General features: G+C 34.1%; 2 long non-coding RNA genes across 2 annotated transcripts; one reads left to right on the forward strand and one right to left on the reverse strand.

The window, feature by feature from the left end:
* Nucleotides 1-7,809: 7,809 nt before the first annotated feature.
* On the reverse strand, nt 7,810-13,887 carry LOC135194200 (uncharacterized). The gene is made up of 3 exons (XR_010309714.1): nt 13,763-13,887; nt 9,946-10,053; nt 7,810-8,035 (listed from the first exon to the last, which is right to left on the reverse strand). It is a non-coding gene; the product is annotated as an uncharacterized LOC135194200 (long non-coding RNA).
* A 42-nt stretch (nt 13,888-13,929) lies between these two features.
* Nucleotides 13,930-17,750, forward strand: LOC135194199 (uncharacterized). The gene is made up of 3 exons (XR_010309713.1): nt 13,930-14,061; nt 15,953-16,027; nt 17,565-17,750. It is a non-coding gene; the product is annotated as an uncharacterized LOC135194199 (long non-coding RNA).
* The last annotated feature ends 1,119 nt before the right edge of the window (nt 17,751-18,869 follow it).

Raw genomic sequence — 18,869 nt, forward strand, 5'->3', positions numbered from 1 at the left:
CTGTTCAGTTAAATTCGATTTCAATTAAGAAACTGATAAACTTAAGTCGAGTCACGTGAAAGCGTTAAGAAGCTTTGTTTACTCCCGAAATATTAAAAGATTAACATAAATACATAATTTAGTATATTTGAATTTTAAATATATTTCAAACCTTTGTTTTGTGAGGTATTATATAAACCCTTATCAACGTCAGGGAGCAACTCGCTCATCCGTTGAATCTATACCGAATCCCATCCGTCGAGATGAATTATACGCGAATTATATTAATCTGTACAGTCTATATAAATATTTTATACACGAAAACAAATCTGACTGTCAGTCTGTTCATAGCAAAATCCTACGAAAATCGCAGTTGAAGCCGCAGGCCAAAACTAGTATTCATATATTTATGAATTACTATCTAATTAAAATATACATAATCCTCTGACTAACTCAGCTTCAAACTCCAGCTTTAAATCAGTATGAAATATGAACTTTATTCAAGTAGGCTCACAAGTTGTTTAGGATCGTCATTTTACAAGATGAATTAAATTTAAAACTACCAATTGTCAAAACGTAGATTATATATAACCCAGAAGAATCTGCAAGTAACTTACTCGTATTTAATTATTTTTAATTAATCATATAGATCAACAACTACTACCTGTATACAATATAGCGTTTTATATTATCTACTGCTTACTAACTCACTACAAATTACTAGTTCCTAACTCATTGGTAAAAATTCGACCGTCACTTATCGCTAACAAAAAAATATAATATATACTAAGATTGCTTGGCTCGACTGGGCGAGACCTTGTCCTTAAGACAATTAAAAAATCAAATGTCAATAAAAGACGCTTGTCTTTTATTTTTAACTTTAACGTTGCGCGCGCGCGTGTGTGTGTGTGTGTGTATGAACGTAAACTGTGAATGTATTTACAATTAATATTGTAAATTAATATCAAATATACTAGCTGTGCCAGCGACTTCGTGCGCGTTATAATTTAACAAAAAAGTTATTTTTGTAGCCTATGTTACTCCTTATTACATCAGATATTTGCCAGTGAAAGTTGCGTCAAAATCGGTCCAGCCGTTCAAGAGATAAGCCGGAGCAAACATACAGACAGACAAAAAATAAAAATAAACTGTTATTTTGGTACATATTTACATATATATGGTATATATAGACATAAATGTACGTATAAATATTTTATTGCCAATATCAGAATTATTCATGATCAGTGCGCTTATATTCAAACGATTATCCACAAATTCAATAAGTGTTTAATTAAACGAATCAATTACACAGATAAATTCACTATTCACATTCAATATCGATTCGATATATACTATATAATATACACAGACACATGTAAATCACTGAATCTACAAAATAATAAAGATGTTGGATATTAGTGATTCGTCGCAAACATGGTGCGCGGGAAACCTTGAACGTAATCGTCGATCCAAGATGGCCGCCTCGCTACCATCGACGCGACGCTTCATTAGAGTACAGTTGAAATCCTATTGATACTCTTTTCCGACAAGTATCAATAAACAAGATGGCCCACCATTCGGCGTCATACATGTTATATACATATCTGAGTCAAAAACGAAGTCCTATTACGCCGCGTACAGTAGAGTGAACTGGCAGACATCTTCACTTAAGGAAAAGAGTTATGTCCCTTCCAGGCGATCTTCTGTAATATGGTATTATACTTAAACTTATTTTTTGTTACGGTTTTAATATTCACGAGATTTTAGTAACAATTTTATTCTTCAAAAATTATTATTCTCAAACGTTCATTTCTCTCGTTCTCAATTGAGTTCATTATGTGAGTCATATTATTTAATACGGAAGCAACTTCGTTCCAACCGAATGTCTCACAATACCTCTGTTTTTTTTTTTAAATAAAACTTTTAGATCTCTGCTCCCACATAAACTTTAACCGTACGGAATTTCATTCTTCTGCGTAATTTTAGTTTAAATTTTATTTGACATGGGGTTGGAATTTATTTATTGATAAATGTAAAATTATCAGCTGTATTTTATTACATAATCGAATACCCTGACACAGGAAGGATGTATCGACAATCGGATGAACGATTTATGAGTCAGCCAGAATTCAAACAAAAACACGCATTAGCTTATATTATGTCATGGATGATATGTTTTGGAATATTTTGGTGTTTTCTACTTGGTGGTAGGGCTTTGTCCAAGCCCGTCTGGGTAGGTACCATTAGATATTCTAACGCCAAGCAGTAATAATAATTATTGTGATAAATATAAATAAATAAAAAACTAATTAATGTGTTCCGGTCTGAAGGATTAATAAGCAAGTAACTACAGACCCAAGGGACATTGACATTTTAGTGGCAAAAATCAGGCACAAACACTATAAACAATTATGAGGACGTTACAATATCAACAAAGTATATACTTCAATGTTAATATGTGTATCGTATTATTACCTTATACATTAATAAATAATTTTCTAACCTCCATCAGTGAAACCTTAAACTTCCAAGTGTTTAATGAGACTTGATTATTAATAGGTATTTCGAAGGATTTAACCATGTATAAAAGCATAACTTCGAAGTTATTACCACATTATTACAGGCTGGCTGAAACACTGTAATTACAAGCACAAGAGTCATCTTGTGCTTGAGGCTGTTTTCGCACGGCAATATAAGGGCTGCGTTGACAACTTATCATCAGGTGACCAATCTGCCCACGACTAGGTGACTTTTATTTCAAATATTACATTTGAAATTAAAAAAAAAAAATGATTTTAAAAAATCACAAATAAATCACTATAAAAGCAAGTGTTATTAAATAAAATCAATACTCAATACTCTGGTAAATTTCGTTTTCTTTTATTTTGAAAGTATACCAATATTTTTAGATCATAATAATCTGAAGATAAATATTTATCATTCAGATAATAATCATAAAAGATATTGTCAGATCCATATCTACGTTTTGTTATTTCAAGGACATAAAAGGGTTGTTTCAAATCTTGTTTCATGTTCATTTGTCGTGTCTGTATTTGCATAACTTCTTATAGAAGTACTGGATATTGATCCCCTTTTGTTGCGTAGACCTATCTAGTTTGATCCAGTTATAAGTCAGAAGATCTTAGAACCAGTTTATTGTGAGCTTCTTTATCTTCTGGTTGTTTGTTTCATCTGAAGTTCAAGAAAACTTTTATGTCATATCTATTCAGATAAAAGTGAATGTTATTCTCTTACAATAACGGCCAAGACGAATTTAGATTATATTAGAGGAAAATCTTGCCATGGAATACACTATTTTCAATTACTTTGAAGGTCTCTACTAGATTAGCTGTAGGTAGGTAGGTATACTAAAAATATATTCAGTTCTTTTTTTTCAGTGGCAAACGAGCAGGAGGCTCATAACATATAACATAATCAGCCTGTAAATTTCCCACTGCTGGGCTAAGGCCTCCTCTCCCGTTGAGGAGAAGGTATGGAGCATATTCCACCACGCTGCTCCAATGCGGGTTGGTGGAATACACATGTGGCAGAATTTCGTTGAAATTAGACACATGCAGGTTTCCTCACGATGTTTTCCTTCACCGCCGAGCACGAGATGAATTATAAACACAAATTAAGCACATGAAAATTCAGTGGTGCCTGCCTGGGTTTGAACCCGAAATCATCGGTTAAGATGCACGCGTTCTAACCACTGGGCCATCTCGGCTTTTTTTTTTTTGGCAGGAGGCTCACCTGACGGAAAGTGATTACCACCGCCTTTGGACATCTGCAACACAGGGGGGCTTGCAAGTGCGTGGCCGGCCTTAGAGACTCTTCTTGTAAGGAGTTCTGATTGGCAACCTGGTCGTACCGATTTGCTATTCCATTGGCCTTTGAGTTACACTTACTTACTTATCGACAGAATTTTACTAACAATTTGATAAGAAATGCCGCAGAATTGAGGAGAATCGGTTGTTTCTATTGTTGTATTTATTGTTATTTTTCTAACAATAAGATGAATATTATATATTCACTTAAAATAAACGAAATCGTTCGTATAATTTTATTATGAACGTGTAACACTTTTGATCAAATTTTATGTAACAAACAATCTTCCTAGAGAGTTTTTTTCACTATACATATAATATTAAAATTATTACTGTTCTAAGATCTGAAACCCAAAAGTAAAAGAACCTGTTACTTCTGGAGCACCCCATTGGAGAATGTTAGAAAAAATATATCACAAAAATGGGTATAACATCAAAGTAGGACAAAGTTCATAAAAAGGGAGGCGAGTTTTCCGAGATGTTTGAATATTGATATTTTAACAGATGTCGACGTATTCTTTTCAAATTTTCTTTTCGTCACCTTTTTTATACGGCTCACTGTCTTATATGAAAAACGGTACCCAAAAATGTATATTCTTGTAAATATAGTTTACCATAAAAACTTTTTTTTATTACAAATTGGTAAAAGTTTTTTAAATAAATAGTATTAACAAACTCTACTTCTATATGAAAGGTTGGAAAAAAAACGTAACCGCTAAAATTATGTATATATTTAATAAATAAATAAGACGTTACTGAACTGAACTGACTCCTTGAAAAGTACTAACAGTTTTACTTACATATATATATGTATCTTAAAAAGAACACCTAGCAATTTTCATCATCAGACAATTAACCAATATTTAGGAGTTCGAAGCAGAAATTATTAAAAAAAAAACAATTATCTTACACTTCATTAAATAATTACAAAATTAAGCAAAAATGCCATATATACCCATTTAATTACACAATCTTTGTATCAAAATAAAACACCAATCGGCTATACAAACAAAAATACTTTTAGCTAAAATTCTGTACCAAGCCAACGAGTAGAATGCCCGTTAGCCGGACGTACGCCGCCTTATAAAAACTTTTTTTTTATAATAAAAATTAGTTTCCTAAATCTATTTTTATTTGAAGATTGAGTAAAGCCGTATAACAATAACTGTCACGAGAAATATGATAGTTGGCAACAAGCTAACAAAATTGCGTCAATGTTGTGACGTCCCAAAGTTCACCAAGTGCCGAAACTCAATTCAGGCCAATATCCACGTTGTTATTTTAAAAAAATACCAAAAATTCGAGTAAATGACGGAATAATATTCTCCTTTCATTTATCAAAAATTAGATGTCCAATATAGACAACTTCAAAAGAAAATCATAATTCAAGCCTAAAATTCATCTAAATTACCTTTTTTTGAAGAAATTTCTTGGATTAATAAAGTTATGATAAATAATGATGTACGAATTTGGATAAACCTTGGATTGATATATCCTCTTGATTGTTTAATTTTTTACTTTCATCTTGTGACGTACATCTTTGTCTAGAAAAAATATTTACGTCACAAGAAATACAGATAATTATAATTTCACAAATGTTCCCAATAGAGAACCTACTTGTCACAAAGAATATAATCCATTAAACTTTGTATTGGTTTCCTGTCTCAGTTTTTTGATTTATCACAACATTTATTTTAAGAGGAAAATAGTCCTTTCGAATTGGAGCGTTAGATTATATTTTATTTATATTTGGAACGAAGTTCTTTTGCACGGCTTACGTTAGAGTGAACTGACTGAAAATAAAAAGGAAAACGCGTTATTCCCCCTCCAGGAAACCTTTCCTTCTCTCTCTCACTATGTCTCTTTCTATTATTACGGTTTTAGATAATATTTTTTTAAACTTAGTTTTTGTTATTGTTTTAATTCACGTGGGATATTTAAATATATCAAGATAAGTACATTGAAATGAATTTATATTCAAACAAACAAAGTCCAAAATATTGATTTTACTAAGTCAGTCAGTACACACGTCTGGCGCTAGCGCTGTCCCACGAGCAAGAGACCTCAGGGCCTGTCGACATCTACACGACACGACGACGTCAACGTGGAACGGTGGGGTAACGTTACGTTGCCGTACGTTCTTCAACAGTCAATATTATCCGACATTTTTTATTCACAAATCACATCTAACCGCTAAGGCAATGAAGCATTAACTGAACGAGCGCATCGAACCGCGTCGCCTTATAATGACGTGACGCGCCGTCCCAAGGCGACGTTGCCAAACCGTGCGTTAGCACGACGCGGCAACGTAACTTGGCACGTTACAGCTCCCTTCCACGTTAACGACGTCTTGATGTGGAGATGTGGAAAGGTCCTCACTCGAAAAAGCAACCCACGCACTACTGACAGATACACCATTAAATCGTTTTATTTCCACCAGTCGACTGTGTAACAAAATAGGTGTCCGTTTTATATTTTTACAATTGACGTCACACAACTGACAACATATAAAACGTTAATCACGTCATGTTATTTTCATTCTAATAAATGAGGTCGTATACCCGTGTAAATTGATTATCTCTAACATATACATCATAAGTAAAATACAGATAACATCAAAAACCAATAAAGCATGTATTGTTTTATATATCATTCGTTTAACTACGTATTTTACTAGCGACCTACCCCGGTTTCGCACGGGTGCAATGCTGATACTAAATATACTACTGAAATTACAACGTTCACGGCATTTTTGTCTTTAGACAATACAAACCGCTATGTCTCTGCATTTTAAATCTGTAATATCTTTAAAAATATATATATTTAAATTACACGCTGTAAATATATCTATATTAAATGCACTATGTATTTAAAGTTACTTAATCGAATAATGATTAATGCTATATTGTTTAAAATCGCTTCGTAAATAAACCATTATTTCTCGTAAAAAATAAAGGATAAAAAGTAGTTATTGTAGGCTATCTCTAAGTAACATCGTGGATACCTTTTTTAAGACCTTGTTTAAGGTGTACAATACTTTAGTACATTATTTTGATCTATCTCGTAGGGTTCAGCCAGCGTTTGCAATTTAAGCGCACAAAAATGTGTCTGTTTACCATATTACATTAGAAACCTCTAAAATTTACAGTAATTCTCTACTATATTATGCATGTATTAATCATGTAAACTTTTCTCTTGACTCGCTCTATTTATTAAAAAAATCGCATCAAAATCCGTTACGTAGTTTTAAAGATCAGCATACATAGGGACAGACAGCGGCAATTTGTATTATACTACGTAGTGATAAGTAAACACGGATATCACGAAATCCGAAATCGTGTTAGAATAAATTCCAAACCGTCTTATCCCTCAGTAATTTCGTCTTAAGATTTATTTGTATTAGGTTATTATTATTTCGCCGTAGACTCGCGTGTTTAATTACAGATGGCCTGAAGGGGGATGGCAGCTATGATGAGCTTACACATTAGCGAGGATTGTAGTGAGACGAGATTCGTATCTTATTGAGAGTTCCCGAGCCACGAGCAAACAGCACGCAAGGTGGTACCGTTGGTATGTTATTGTGGAAAGAGCTCTTAGTTTTCTTTTTATAATTATCTTGCGAATCCTGAATTAAGATTTTATTACAAATCCTTCGTTATTTTAATATTTTCATTAAATAGTCTCCTAACCGACTCATCATATTATATTCTACATCTAAGCAGCAATACTTAGTATTGTTGTATACCGGTTCGAAGGGTGAGTAAGCCAGTGTAACTACAGGCACAAAGGACATAACATCTTCGCTCCTAATGGTGGCAGCGCATTGGTGATCTAAGGAAGGGGTAATATTTCTTACAGTACTTATGTATCCCATTTGACCGTCGACTCATCTAAAATATTCTATGTCATAAAATAAAAAAACACTGCATGACGAATGGGTGTCAATTCTGATTACAAAAAAAAACATTGCCAATGGCGTCTATATACAGTAAATAGTTAGATTTAAATAAATGTATCGTTTCAATTTAATATTTATTTAAATGAATAAACTCGTCTATCATTATATACATATGTTGTACAAAAGGATAAAATTCTACAATAGCGGAGAACAGCAAAGTTATTAACGTCACGACTCGGCTCACAGCACGGACCAGGTCCAGCTTGGTGGTGAGAGGCAGCGACTTCCTCAACGATTTACCATCGTAGAGTGTGTCCTTTGGTGCTGTTACCTGAAAAACATCGGTTAATAATATAAAATGAATAATATCTTTTGTTTGATTAATAAATTATGTGTAAAAAATACGAGTGCGTCTCGGGACGCCCTACAGAAGTGATAACTTAAAAAAAAGTTCTATCCGAAATATAGCTGGTGCTGTAGGTTACTGTAGACTGTAGAGAGAAGGAGCCTGCCTACCTCTGCTGTATGCGTAAGAGAAAGCGAAGCCAGACAGACTGACTCCGTAACGCGTTACGTAACGAAGCGGTTTACCCATACGAGGTTATCACTTCAAAAATGTATGATGTATGTAATTTGTACTTTAATCATCATAAAAGTTGGTACTTGGTACATATAGCTATACTTTGTACTATCAACTCACCTATAGATGGCGCTGCAAATATATAATTATATATGTATATTAGTAGGAGAACGTTTGTATGCAATATATGATAATAATCCAAGTTATGTTTTTTGTACATACATGATTGGAAAGCTTTTCCTGAATTAACATCTTTTAATGTGTAAAATCGGGGCGATTATTATTCTTGTTTATTGAGTATTTGTATATTTGATACAAGAAATTGAACCCTCAAAGAGATAGTTTTAATAATGTACATTTTTAATGAAAATTTAACTTAAAGTGTATTTATTAAGATAATATTAAATAAAACCCGATTTAATTTGATTAAACAAACAATTATGTATGTAAAGTAAACCAAGTAGTATAAGTTGAGTCCTACCTGAAAAACTACGCCCGACTCAATATTAGACGGTAAATTTCCTACATAAGTTTTCGGGCACGGCTGTAAATAGTACATATTCAATACGATACTGTGTATATATTCAACATTTATAGTATATCTATATCATTCTTTTGTATAAGTAAAAAACCGGCCAAGTGCGATTCGAACTCGGGCACGAAGGATTCTGTACCATATACTATAAAAACAGCAAAAAAAACAATTCCGTTTCGGGAGCCTCACTTAAATACTTACTTTATTTTTGTTTAATTGTTTATTTATTTTTAAAATGAATATATCTAAATATTCTTTGAATACCTATTATCGTTATGAATTTTGAGCAAAATCGAACAAAATAAACACGTTTGTTGTATGGTTGCTCCCTTAAATATTTATTTTATTCTGTTTTTTAGTATTTATTATTACAACATCAACAGAAATATATCACCCGTGAGAGACGGCTCCTGAGATACAGCCTGGTGACAGATGGTCATACAGACGGAGTCTTAGTAATAGGGTCCCGATTTACCCTTTGGGTACGGAACCCTAAAATGATATAGTTAGTATTTAATTTGAAAGGCTTTGACATTTCCTATCATTATATTATATAACCCACGGCTAATACAATATTGTTTGACGATTATGGTGAGTTTCTCGTTACGTAGGGTAAGCATAACGTATACATATTTTTCCTTTTTGAAAAGAAGGTTTGGTTGGTTGGAAGGTTGAAGCTTACTCCACCGAGCTATACATGTCACAGCATATGATCCACCAAATGCAGGTTTCATCACGATGTTTTCCTTCATCGCAGAGCACAAGATGAATCATTAAGCACACAAGAAAATAAAAAAATCGTTGTGATTGAACTCTTTTTTATCGGTTAAGATTCATAGCCATCGAAGCTCACTACACAGAATCCAAGGAAAAAGGCTTGAAGCTTATTCCGTTTAATTGGGAAAGCAGATGTTTCATAATTTTTCCAAATCTTGTAAGGTACTTCGATTTATTCAAAGGTAATTTTATTATGATTTCCTAAACTTGATATTTGCCGTTGGTTACAATCGCCGAATCACCAAAGTTGAAAGATGCACATGTTCTGTACACTCGGCAATCCATTTCAAACTATTATTCAAATAGGTTTTATCAACCAATGGAAGGATGGAGTTCTCTATGACCTTACCTTATCAGTTTGGCCCGCGTTATCATCCTTCACGTCAGCGTGGATAGCTGGAGCATGATTTGTGACAATGTTCAAAGCACCTGCTGAGTCGCGCTTGTATCTGGATAACTGGACAATTAAATTAAGTTAAATCTTTCGTCTCTCGTTTGTAGAAGGCAACGCGTAATTGAGGTTTAGTGGAATACTCTAAAGCTATTTTTTTATAGTATAGGTAGGCAGGCGGATAAATGGGCCAACTGATGGTAAGTGGTCACCAACGCCGGTGTCGCAAGAAATATTAAACAACTACTTTCCGTCCGCGACTTCGTTTGCGTTTTAAAGTTTGGTCGTCAGATTTTGACCATAAAAAGTGGCCTATGTCCTTCATTGGAGTTCAAGCTTGCTTTAAAACCAAATTTGATCTATTCGGCTTAGAAGTTTGGCCGTAGAAGAGCAACAGAAATACTGAAAGGAATTATTTTTGCATTTATAATATTGCGAAATAGATTTTTTTTGCTGTTAATTTATTTTATTGTAGACTGTGTTATTTGTTATTTAATAGTAGAAGTACCAATAAAAATAACCATAAATTTTTACTAAAATTCAAAATAACTTCAAATAATACTACGAGATATATATTTAAATGAAATTATCCATAGCGAGACTATATTTACGAAATGCTCAAAGTATTCTCTAACGAGCCTTCAGAAAATAACCCAGTTGGTTGTATTGTCATAAATTTCTTCAATTGTAACCTTCAAGGTCGCGTATTGGGGTCGATCCTTTTCTGAACCTTTTTATTTCAAGGACGTACGACCGTCATAAATATGTAAAATATCGATCGCCTCGTTGGTCTAGTGGCTAGCTTATAAGATCACAGATCCCGTGGACCTGGATTCAAGATTTGGGTTGGGTCAGCAAAAGATGAGTTAGTTTACGACTGGGCTGCTGCCAAAAGTGTGGAAGTTGACAGTGTTTTCACTCCCGTGCTTCGGACAGCGCGTAAAGTCTGAACGCTTTCTGGTCGTATCAGATTTGCCGTCCCATCAGATATTGAGGGTGAGGAAACAGAGTGTACACTTGGGTTTTCTTATAATACACTCGCTATGTCGCTGCATTTTAAATCTGTAATATCTTCGAAAATATTCATTTAAATTACATACTGTAAAGAGCCATATTAGTCTATATGAAATGTACAATATATTTAAGGTACTTTATTGGATAAGGATTAGTGCTGTATTGCTTAAAATCGCTTCGAAAATAAGCCATTATTTCTCGTAAAATGTAAAGGATAAAATTTTTTTATCGTGGATTATGCCTAAGAGATAGACATATACCATCATGGAATTTTTTGAAAACGTTTTTAAGGTGAACAGTACTGTAGTATATTATTTTGATCTATCTTGTAGGGTTCAGTCAGCGTTTGCAATGCAAGTGCAAAAAAAAAAGTGTTATATAATATAACTACGACATTACATTAGAAACCTCTAAAATTATCAGCGTTTCTCAACTATATTGTGCATGTTTTATACATACAAACCATCCTCTCAAATGACTCTATCTATTAAAAAAACCGCATCAAAATCCGTTGTGTAATTTTAAAGATCTAAGCATACACAGGGACAGACAATCAGCGGTAAGCAACTTTGTTTTATACTATGTAATGAGGAAGAGTTGAGGCAAGTTTGACAATTGGGTAAGTTCGTACTGATCAAATTTCTAGCTTATTTAATATTTTTTTTATATTTTCTTATCCAATCAATAGATTGGAGAAGAAGCAGTTTTATTATCTCGTATTGCCTGTCGAACAAAATCAATAAAAATATGCTCAAATCAGTCGGAATTTCGATAGATACGATCTTACGCCAACGCACTATATTCGTCTATAGCATGTTCCGACTAGTATCCGTTAAAAATGGATGCCGGAGCCGAAATCGGTTAGGAGGACATCATTATCGAACAAAGAAATGCTTGTTTATGACTTCAGCCTTTGTTTTAACAATCGAATGGGAAAGTTCGATCTTAGTGACATAGTTATTTTTACATATTTCAATATTTCTTAGAATTGTTTCGTTGTTATTTTTGAGGATCAATTAATCAATTGACTGGAAATTTGTAAAAATCATTATCATTTGATATTACCAAGTCTTTCTTGTAATACTTAACGATAACTAGCCGACTAAGTAGCCAATATTCAGGAAAAGAAAGGAGCAGTAAAGCTATTCTGTAATATAAAAATCTCGAAATCCAACGCAAAACACGATCATAATATGACAGAACGTGATATGTGATATGTGACATTGACTAGAATAATTAATAATTTTTAAGAAAACACGTATCAAAATGGCGTATCACCGAAAACGCGCCAAGATTTCAAGAGATACGACGTGATCTTTTAGATAATCGCACTCCAGCCTTTTTTTTTATGTCATAGGTGGCATACGAGCAGGAGGCTCATCTGATGGAAAGTGACTACCACCGCCCATGGACATCTGCAACACTGGGCGGCTTGCAGGTGCGTTGCCGGCCTTTCAGGAAAGAGTACGCTTTTTTCTTTTCCCAAGGTTCCCAAGTTGTATCGGTTCGGAAAAACCGTCGGCGAAAGCTGGTTCCACAGAGTGGTTGTGCGAGGCAGAAAATGTCTTAAAAATTGCGCTGTTGTGAATTTTCGGACATCTAGGTGGTGCGGGTGATATTTGGAATTTTGATGAGATGTCCGAAGGTGAAATTCAGCAGCCGGGATTAATCCGAACAATTCCTCGGAACATTCCCCGTGATAAATTCTGTAGAAGATGCAGAGCGATCCAACATCTCTACGCAAAGCCAAAGGATCAAGCAGATCGGAAAGGGCTTGATCGTCGATAATTCGAGCCGCTCTACGTTGGATACGATCAAATGGAAGGAGCTGGTACTGGAGAACACCCGCCCAGAGGTGAGAGCAGTATTCCACGTGAGGCCGAATTTGCGCCTTGTATAGTCTTAGACGATGAGCCGACGTGCCTTGCTGAGCACACCGAGCTTTTTTGGTGCCAATTTGGCTTTGCCTTCCAATTGACCGCGGAACTGAACGAGGCTCGAAACATCGACGCCAAGAATTCCGATATTAGCTGTGGCGGCTAACGGAATGTTCTCGAATCGTGGAGATACGACGAAATGGTGTTTTTTTAGCAGTTAACGCGCAAACTTGCGTCTTTTTGGGGTTGAAATGGACTAGGTTTAGCCGTCTCGGAGTCTCGGATAAGATCTTCTACTTTTGAAAAGTATTTGGAGGTTAATTCAACACGTTGCTTCATTTGGCTGGAGTAACGATTCCCGTTGGTGCACATATGGTAAGTTTTAATCGGACATATATGTCCGATTTGGAAAATGTTGTGAATTATGATTCATAAAATTTTCCAAATCCCAATCGCATAATAAATTCATGAAAATTTTATTTGGTGGTAGGGCTTTGTGCAAGCCCGTCTGGGTAAGTAACCACCCACTCATCAGATATTCGCCAAACAATAGTACTCAGTATTGTTGTGTTCCGGCTTGAAGAGTGAGTGAGCCAGGGTATCTACTGGCACAAGGGACATAACATCTTAGTTCCAAAGGTTGGTGGGGCATTGGCGATGCAAGGAATAGTTAATATTTCTTACAGCGCCATTGTCTATGGGCAGTACTCCCACTTACCATCAGGTTGGGCACATGCTCGTCTGCCAACCCATGCCATAAAAAAAGTCAATTTCTCGACTTTGAACGGGTAATATTTTGTTCAAATTCACGCCTTTCTTTAGGAAAAATAAATAAATATATTACAAGTTATTGTATTTAGTTCACTTAAAAAATATGTACTTACAATTCCATTGTGCTGTGTAGAAACTTTATAAGTTAATAAAATAACAAAGAGGAATGTTATTTTCATGTTTCATTTATAACATTTCTACAAATGTTATGCTATGTCGAAATTTCTATTTCAACTTCTACAATAAAATATATATAAGTAATAACTTTTAAATTATGAAATTTAACTTGGTGACATAAAAAATAAATTAAGTTAGGTCGCACGTTAAACTAGAATATTTATAAAGGCTTGGGAAAATGTTAAAACTTATCTCTCTTCTAGTATTTTTTGTCATAGTCCAGGGACACGATGGTGTAAGTACATGATAAATTTATTCCAAAAAAAAAAAAAATTAAAACAATTTTTCTTTCGACTTCTCACAAAATTATTTTGTAATTAATTTTGATCTTTGCAAATCAATTTTGTTACATCAGTCTTGTATACAAGAATGAAATAATACGACTCACCAGACATCCTTAACAAAATATGGATACTCTTCAAAATAATATCGCTCTGAATTTAAACTCTCTCCCATCTTGAATGTTTGCCATTCCATTAGATAATAAGATCAAACGAATAGAAAATAGTGCCCCTCGATTTATTCCATCTATTCTCGCATATTACTAATGTGACATAACATCTAAACGCTTTAAAACTACCATTGAAGTATCTCCTCACGTTGCTCCTAACTTCAAACTTTTCATCGTAACTGGTTCGTTTGACATATCAAGAAATATTCGGTTACCTAAAGCGCTCTTAGAATTTTATTATAGAATCCAGTACCAGATGTAAACCAAATTAATAGCAAAATAAATAAACACAGAGAGTCGTATTTATAAAGTCTATTGAAGTACTGAATGTAATGTCTGTGGAAATTATGTTTCTGTATATCGTTGCATGTAATCGTAAGGGAGCGATAACTCTATTAACCTCTAAGGAGGCTTCGATATATTTTTCCAGCAGTGGAACATGGATGAGTTTTCACGAAATAAAAAAAATATGGTCCAGTTTTTGCAAAAATTGGCAAAGCCATCGACTGCCTGGATCGGTATACATGATGGTTTTCATAAGTGGTATTGGTTACGCCATTGTCTATGGCCGATGGAGACCATTTACCATCAGGTGTCCCACTTGCTCGTCCACCTACCTATATCGTAAAAAAAGAAAAAAATAATAATATTAATCTATGACCAACCCAACCATTTTTCGGCTAGAAAATGAAACCTTACAAAAAACCTTGACAATGTGCTACAAACATTTCATGAGAAAATACCTAGGGAAGTAGGGTCGTAACAGTATATATGTTGTACTTAAGCGCTAACAAAAATTTACTCAGGTAACGACAGTTTTATGCGGGATGGTTTAGTTTTCTTGTGTGAGAATTGTTAAAATTTATTTCGTTGAAAATATTTTTCCTCTAAACGAATGGATAGTGCCTAAATCTAATGTTCTATGTTCTAATCCTGAGTCAGGTCAATAAGAATTTTTGAATTTAATTGGTACCTTACGTGCCTTGAAAGTATAACTTGCAAGATTTAACGTTTTCTTCAAAGTTGCTGTATTTGACTGCTGCGGTGCTGATTCACAACGAAAGCCTTTTTTTATCTCGCTAGAAAAACGTATTTACGCTTTTCCGAGGGCATAACAGGATTGCTTACGCATGCTGACGTGAAGCCCTGACGCTTATCCCACATATGTGGGCCTCCAAGCTCAAGAGATTCCCTGTATAAAGAGAATATCCCCCACCCCTACTTTAAGGAAAGCATTTAGTGACGTCATATCTACGAAACCGTGTTAGAAAAAGAGGATATATAAACTATCAACATATATATATGTATGTATGTCTTAATAGACACGAGAAAACATTATTAAATGGGAAATATTATTATTTTACGTTATTTGATATACATTTTGACAAAAATAGACGGTACAAATTGGACTGTCTACACTACAAATATGAACCACCCACTTGACACCCTTATATTTTACCACCTTTTAATGATACCCTTGTAACATTTATCCTCTTTTTACACATTATTTAGTACAAAAGAAGTATATATATATTTTCTGTCTTTGATCTTTTCCCATTTGCTCGAGTGTGAAAGTACTGTACCAATTAAGATACTTTGTTTGGTTGAACATCTTTTTTTTTTAAATCCTATAAGGAAGCAGGTCATTAATTCGTTTTTTTTTTTATTTACTTAGAAAATTCAAAACGATGCGGATATTCAATCGGCCTTGATGCCACAGGAATTGAACCCGGCGTTTAATCCTGATAAGGTAAATAAATATTAACACGATTAAAGTCATTTTATCTTGGATGGTTAATATCTATAAATATTTCATTGAAGGTAAGTTCTAGGCCTCTTTAATTTACACACATTTGATCTTTTAATTTTTATAGATTGTTCACCCACGAAGACACGCGAACTTGGACGTTAAATTGTCTGCGTGCATTAATAAAAATAATCTAAATTGTATTGTTTTTTACTGTCTATATTTTTACATGAGTCACCTCACGCACACTTCTTAGTTTCACATCTCATCGACTCGAATGTCACTCATACATGTATTAGTGTAAAGCTATAATTTAACATTTTTGTTTATAATTCATCTCGTGCTCGGCGGTGAAGGAAAACATCGGGAGGAAACCTGCATGTGTCTAATTTCAACGAAATTCTGCCACATGTGTATTCCACCAACCGGCATTGGAGCAGCGTGGTGGAATATGCTCCAAGCCTTCTCCTCCCTTCCTCAAAGAGAGAGGAGGCCTTAGCCCAGGAGTAGGAAATTTACAGGCTGCTAATGCTAATAAATAATTTAACATTGAGGTGCGTGCAGTCGCGAGGGAACACAAGTGCAATTTTATACGAATATCTTCATGTCTTTTAATTTTATAATGATTATAGTAAATTTTCTGGGGTGAGTTTCGAGATTCTTCTTACAGATAACTTCTTCAGATCTTTATTTTTGTGATATTTGATTCACATTATTCGACACAGACCTCAAAACAGCAAAGATTTCTATTTCGTTTCATCTGACTGTCTTCCGTATTGATAGCATAGCAAGTCCAGGGATAACAAATATTTATTTAATCGTCTCCCGTGCTTATTAAAATACAGATTATAAAATCCCAAAACGTTATACAAAACATGTACAACATACTATTACTTTATGTATAATATTTGTGAAAACGTTTTGTATAATTTCATACAAAAATAATAATTAATATATAAAATGTTTCAAATTTGACTGCCGGTTATCAATCATTTTCGGACTGTTCAAATCAAATCAAATTTCTTTATTCAATATAGGAGCATTATACTTAGTCGTACTTATTGATTATCAAATTACACCCTACCACCGATTCGGAAATGAAAATACCCTGACCTGAAAAGAATCGGCGAAAGAAGCTCAGCAGGTCTTTTCATGTCAATTTGTTATATATATCTGTATGTATGTTCATTTATTAATTAATTAATAACTATTCTTGTTACAGGTTATTTGTTAACATTGGTTTGTTTAAGATTTGATTCAGTAAACGATGATCAAGTGGTATCAAACAAATTGTTGCTACCGCTTGCCCTCCTTTTTATTTGTGCCAGCAAATACCGTTGCTTAGGCACATTTTTTTCCCCACAAGGTCTGCTGTACCTTGTACACTGTTTGTACTAATCGAGCTACTAATTAGGTCTCCTCACTGAGACATATTTTCTGTAAATTAACTCGAAATAGTAAATTGGTGCTTGTAAATTCGCCTTTCGGTGATATATGATATAATTATATATGTAATTTCTTTAAAATCAGGATGTTTCAGGATTCCCCATGGAAAGCCATCATACCAATAAGACATAGACGCGACATCGAACCCGACTCAAGTCTCGGAAAATTTAAAACGTACAGTCGGGTCGTGGCGTGCGTCGTGCTGGCAATTTCAGCGATTATAGAAATCGTTGTATATTTCATTGAAATGTATTCTATGTAATAATGTATTATAAATAAAAAAAACATTGTCAAAATGATCGGCGCGTGTACACAATCATCCTGTTTAATGTCCAAAGAGTTTTCAATGACAATCAATTTTATAGTCATTTTTACTATTTGAAAATAACCCAATTTTTGGTACCAGGTGGCTATGGTTCGTACTGTTTGATTAGCAGGGTGAATCAATTAGTCAAGTGTAATAACAGGCACAAGGGACATCAAATCGCATGAATTGACGGTGTCAGAAGTTAGACGATAGACGATGATTACTCACTTGGTGGTAGAGATTTTGGCAAGCTGGTCTAGATAGATACCAACCAATCTTTAGACATTCTACAAACGGATCGATTAGATTGTCAAAACCAAGAACGCATCGAAAAAAATTGTAACCAACTGTTGGCCACTAAGTGGCACACAAAATCTGCGACTCTATAAGGTAGTCATTGTAGACTGACAACTTTGCACTTTTATATTCAGGTATCACTAGGATATGTTTTGAAAAAAAAAATCACAGTACCTTAAGAGCATAGTTTGTAAGCGTGGGAATTTATTTTAGAACACACACATAGGAACTTTCCAATAATACACTTGCATTGTGCAGTGTATCGTACGCACCCCCTAGACAATTAGTTGCTTGTTTTCGTTGCAACGAATAAATTAAATTTTCATTGCGCGTTCATAACGTAGGATTTATAAAAATACATTTATTTATGAGTAATGTATTAGCTATAAGGTTGTCACTCGCAAACACAATTATAAATTATTTGTTAGCATAGGGTGTGGTCAGAGTGCATTAAGATGCCTCATATACATTACGATTTTTATTGATTCTACTGCTCTCCTCTAACTAAATTATTATTTTCTGGATATTTTAAGGTTGGTAGGTATAACGAATTAGGGTGTTAAGACACATTAAATAATCACTTACTTACATTTTATAAATAAAAATAATGGAGGTAAATATTAATCAGTTTTTTTTTAATTAACTAAAAACTAAAGACATAAATCTTCTTGGTTAAACAAGTCAATTAAAATTATTTTATATGACACAAAAATCAGGGGGGCGGCCCGCTGACGGTATCTGGTCATGAAAGGTACTAACTAAGTATAGCATCAGTACAAAATGGAATGTATATCA

Source organism: Vanessa tameamea, chromosome 27, assembly GCF_037043105.1.
Source record: "Vanessa tameamea isolate UH-Manoa-2023 chromosome 27, ilVanTame1 primary haplotype, whole genome shotgun sequence".
NCBI lineage: Eukaryota > Metazoa > Arthropoda > Insecta > Lepidoptera > Nymphalidae > Vanessa > Vanessa tameamea.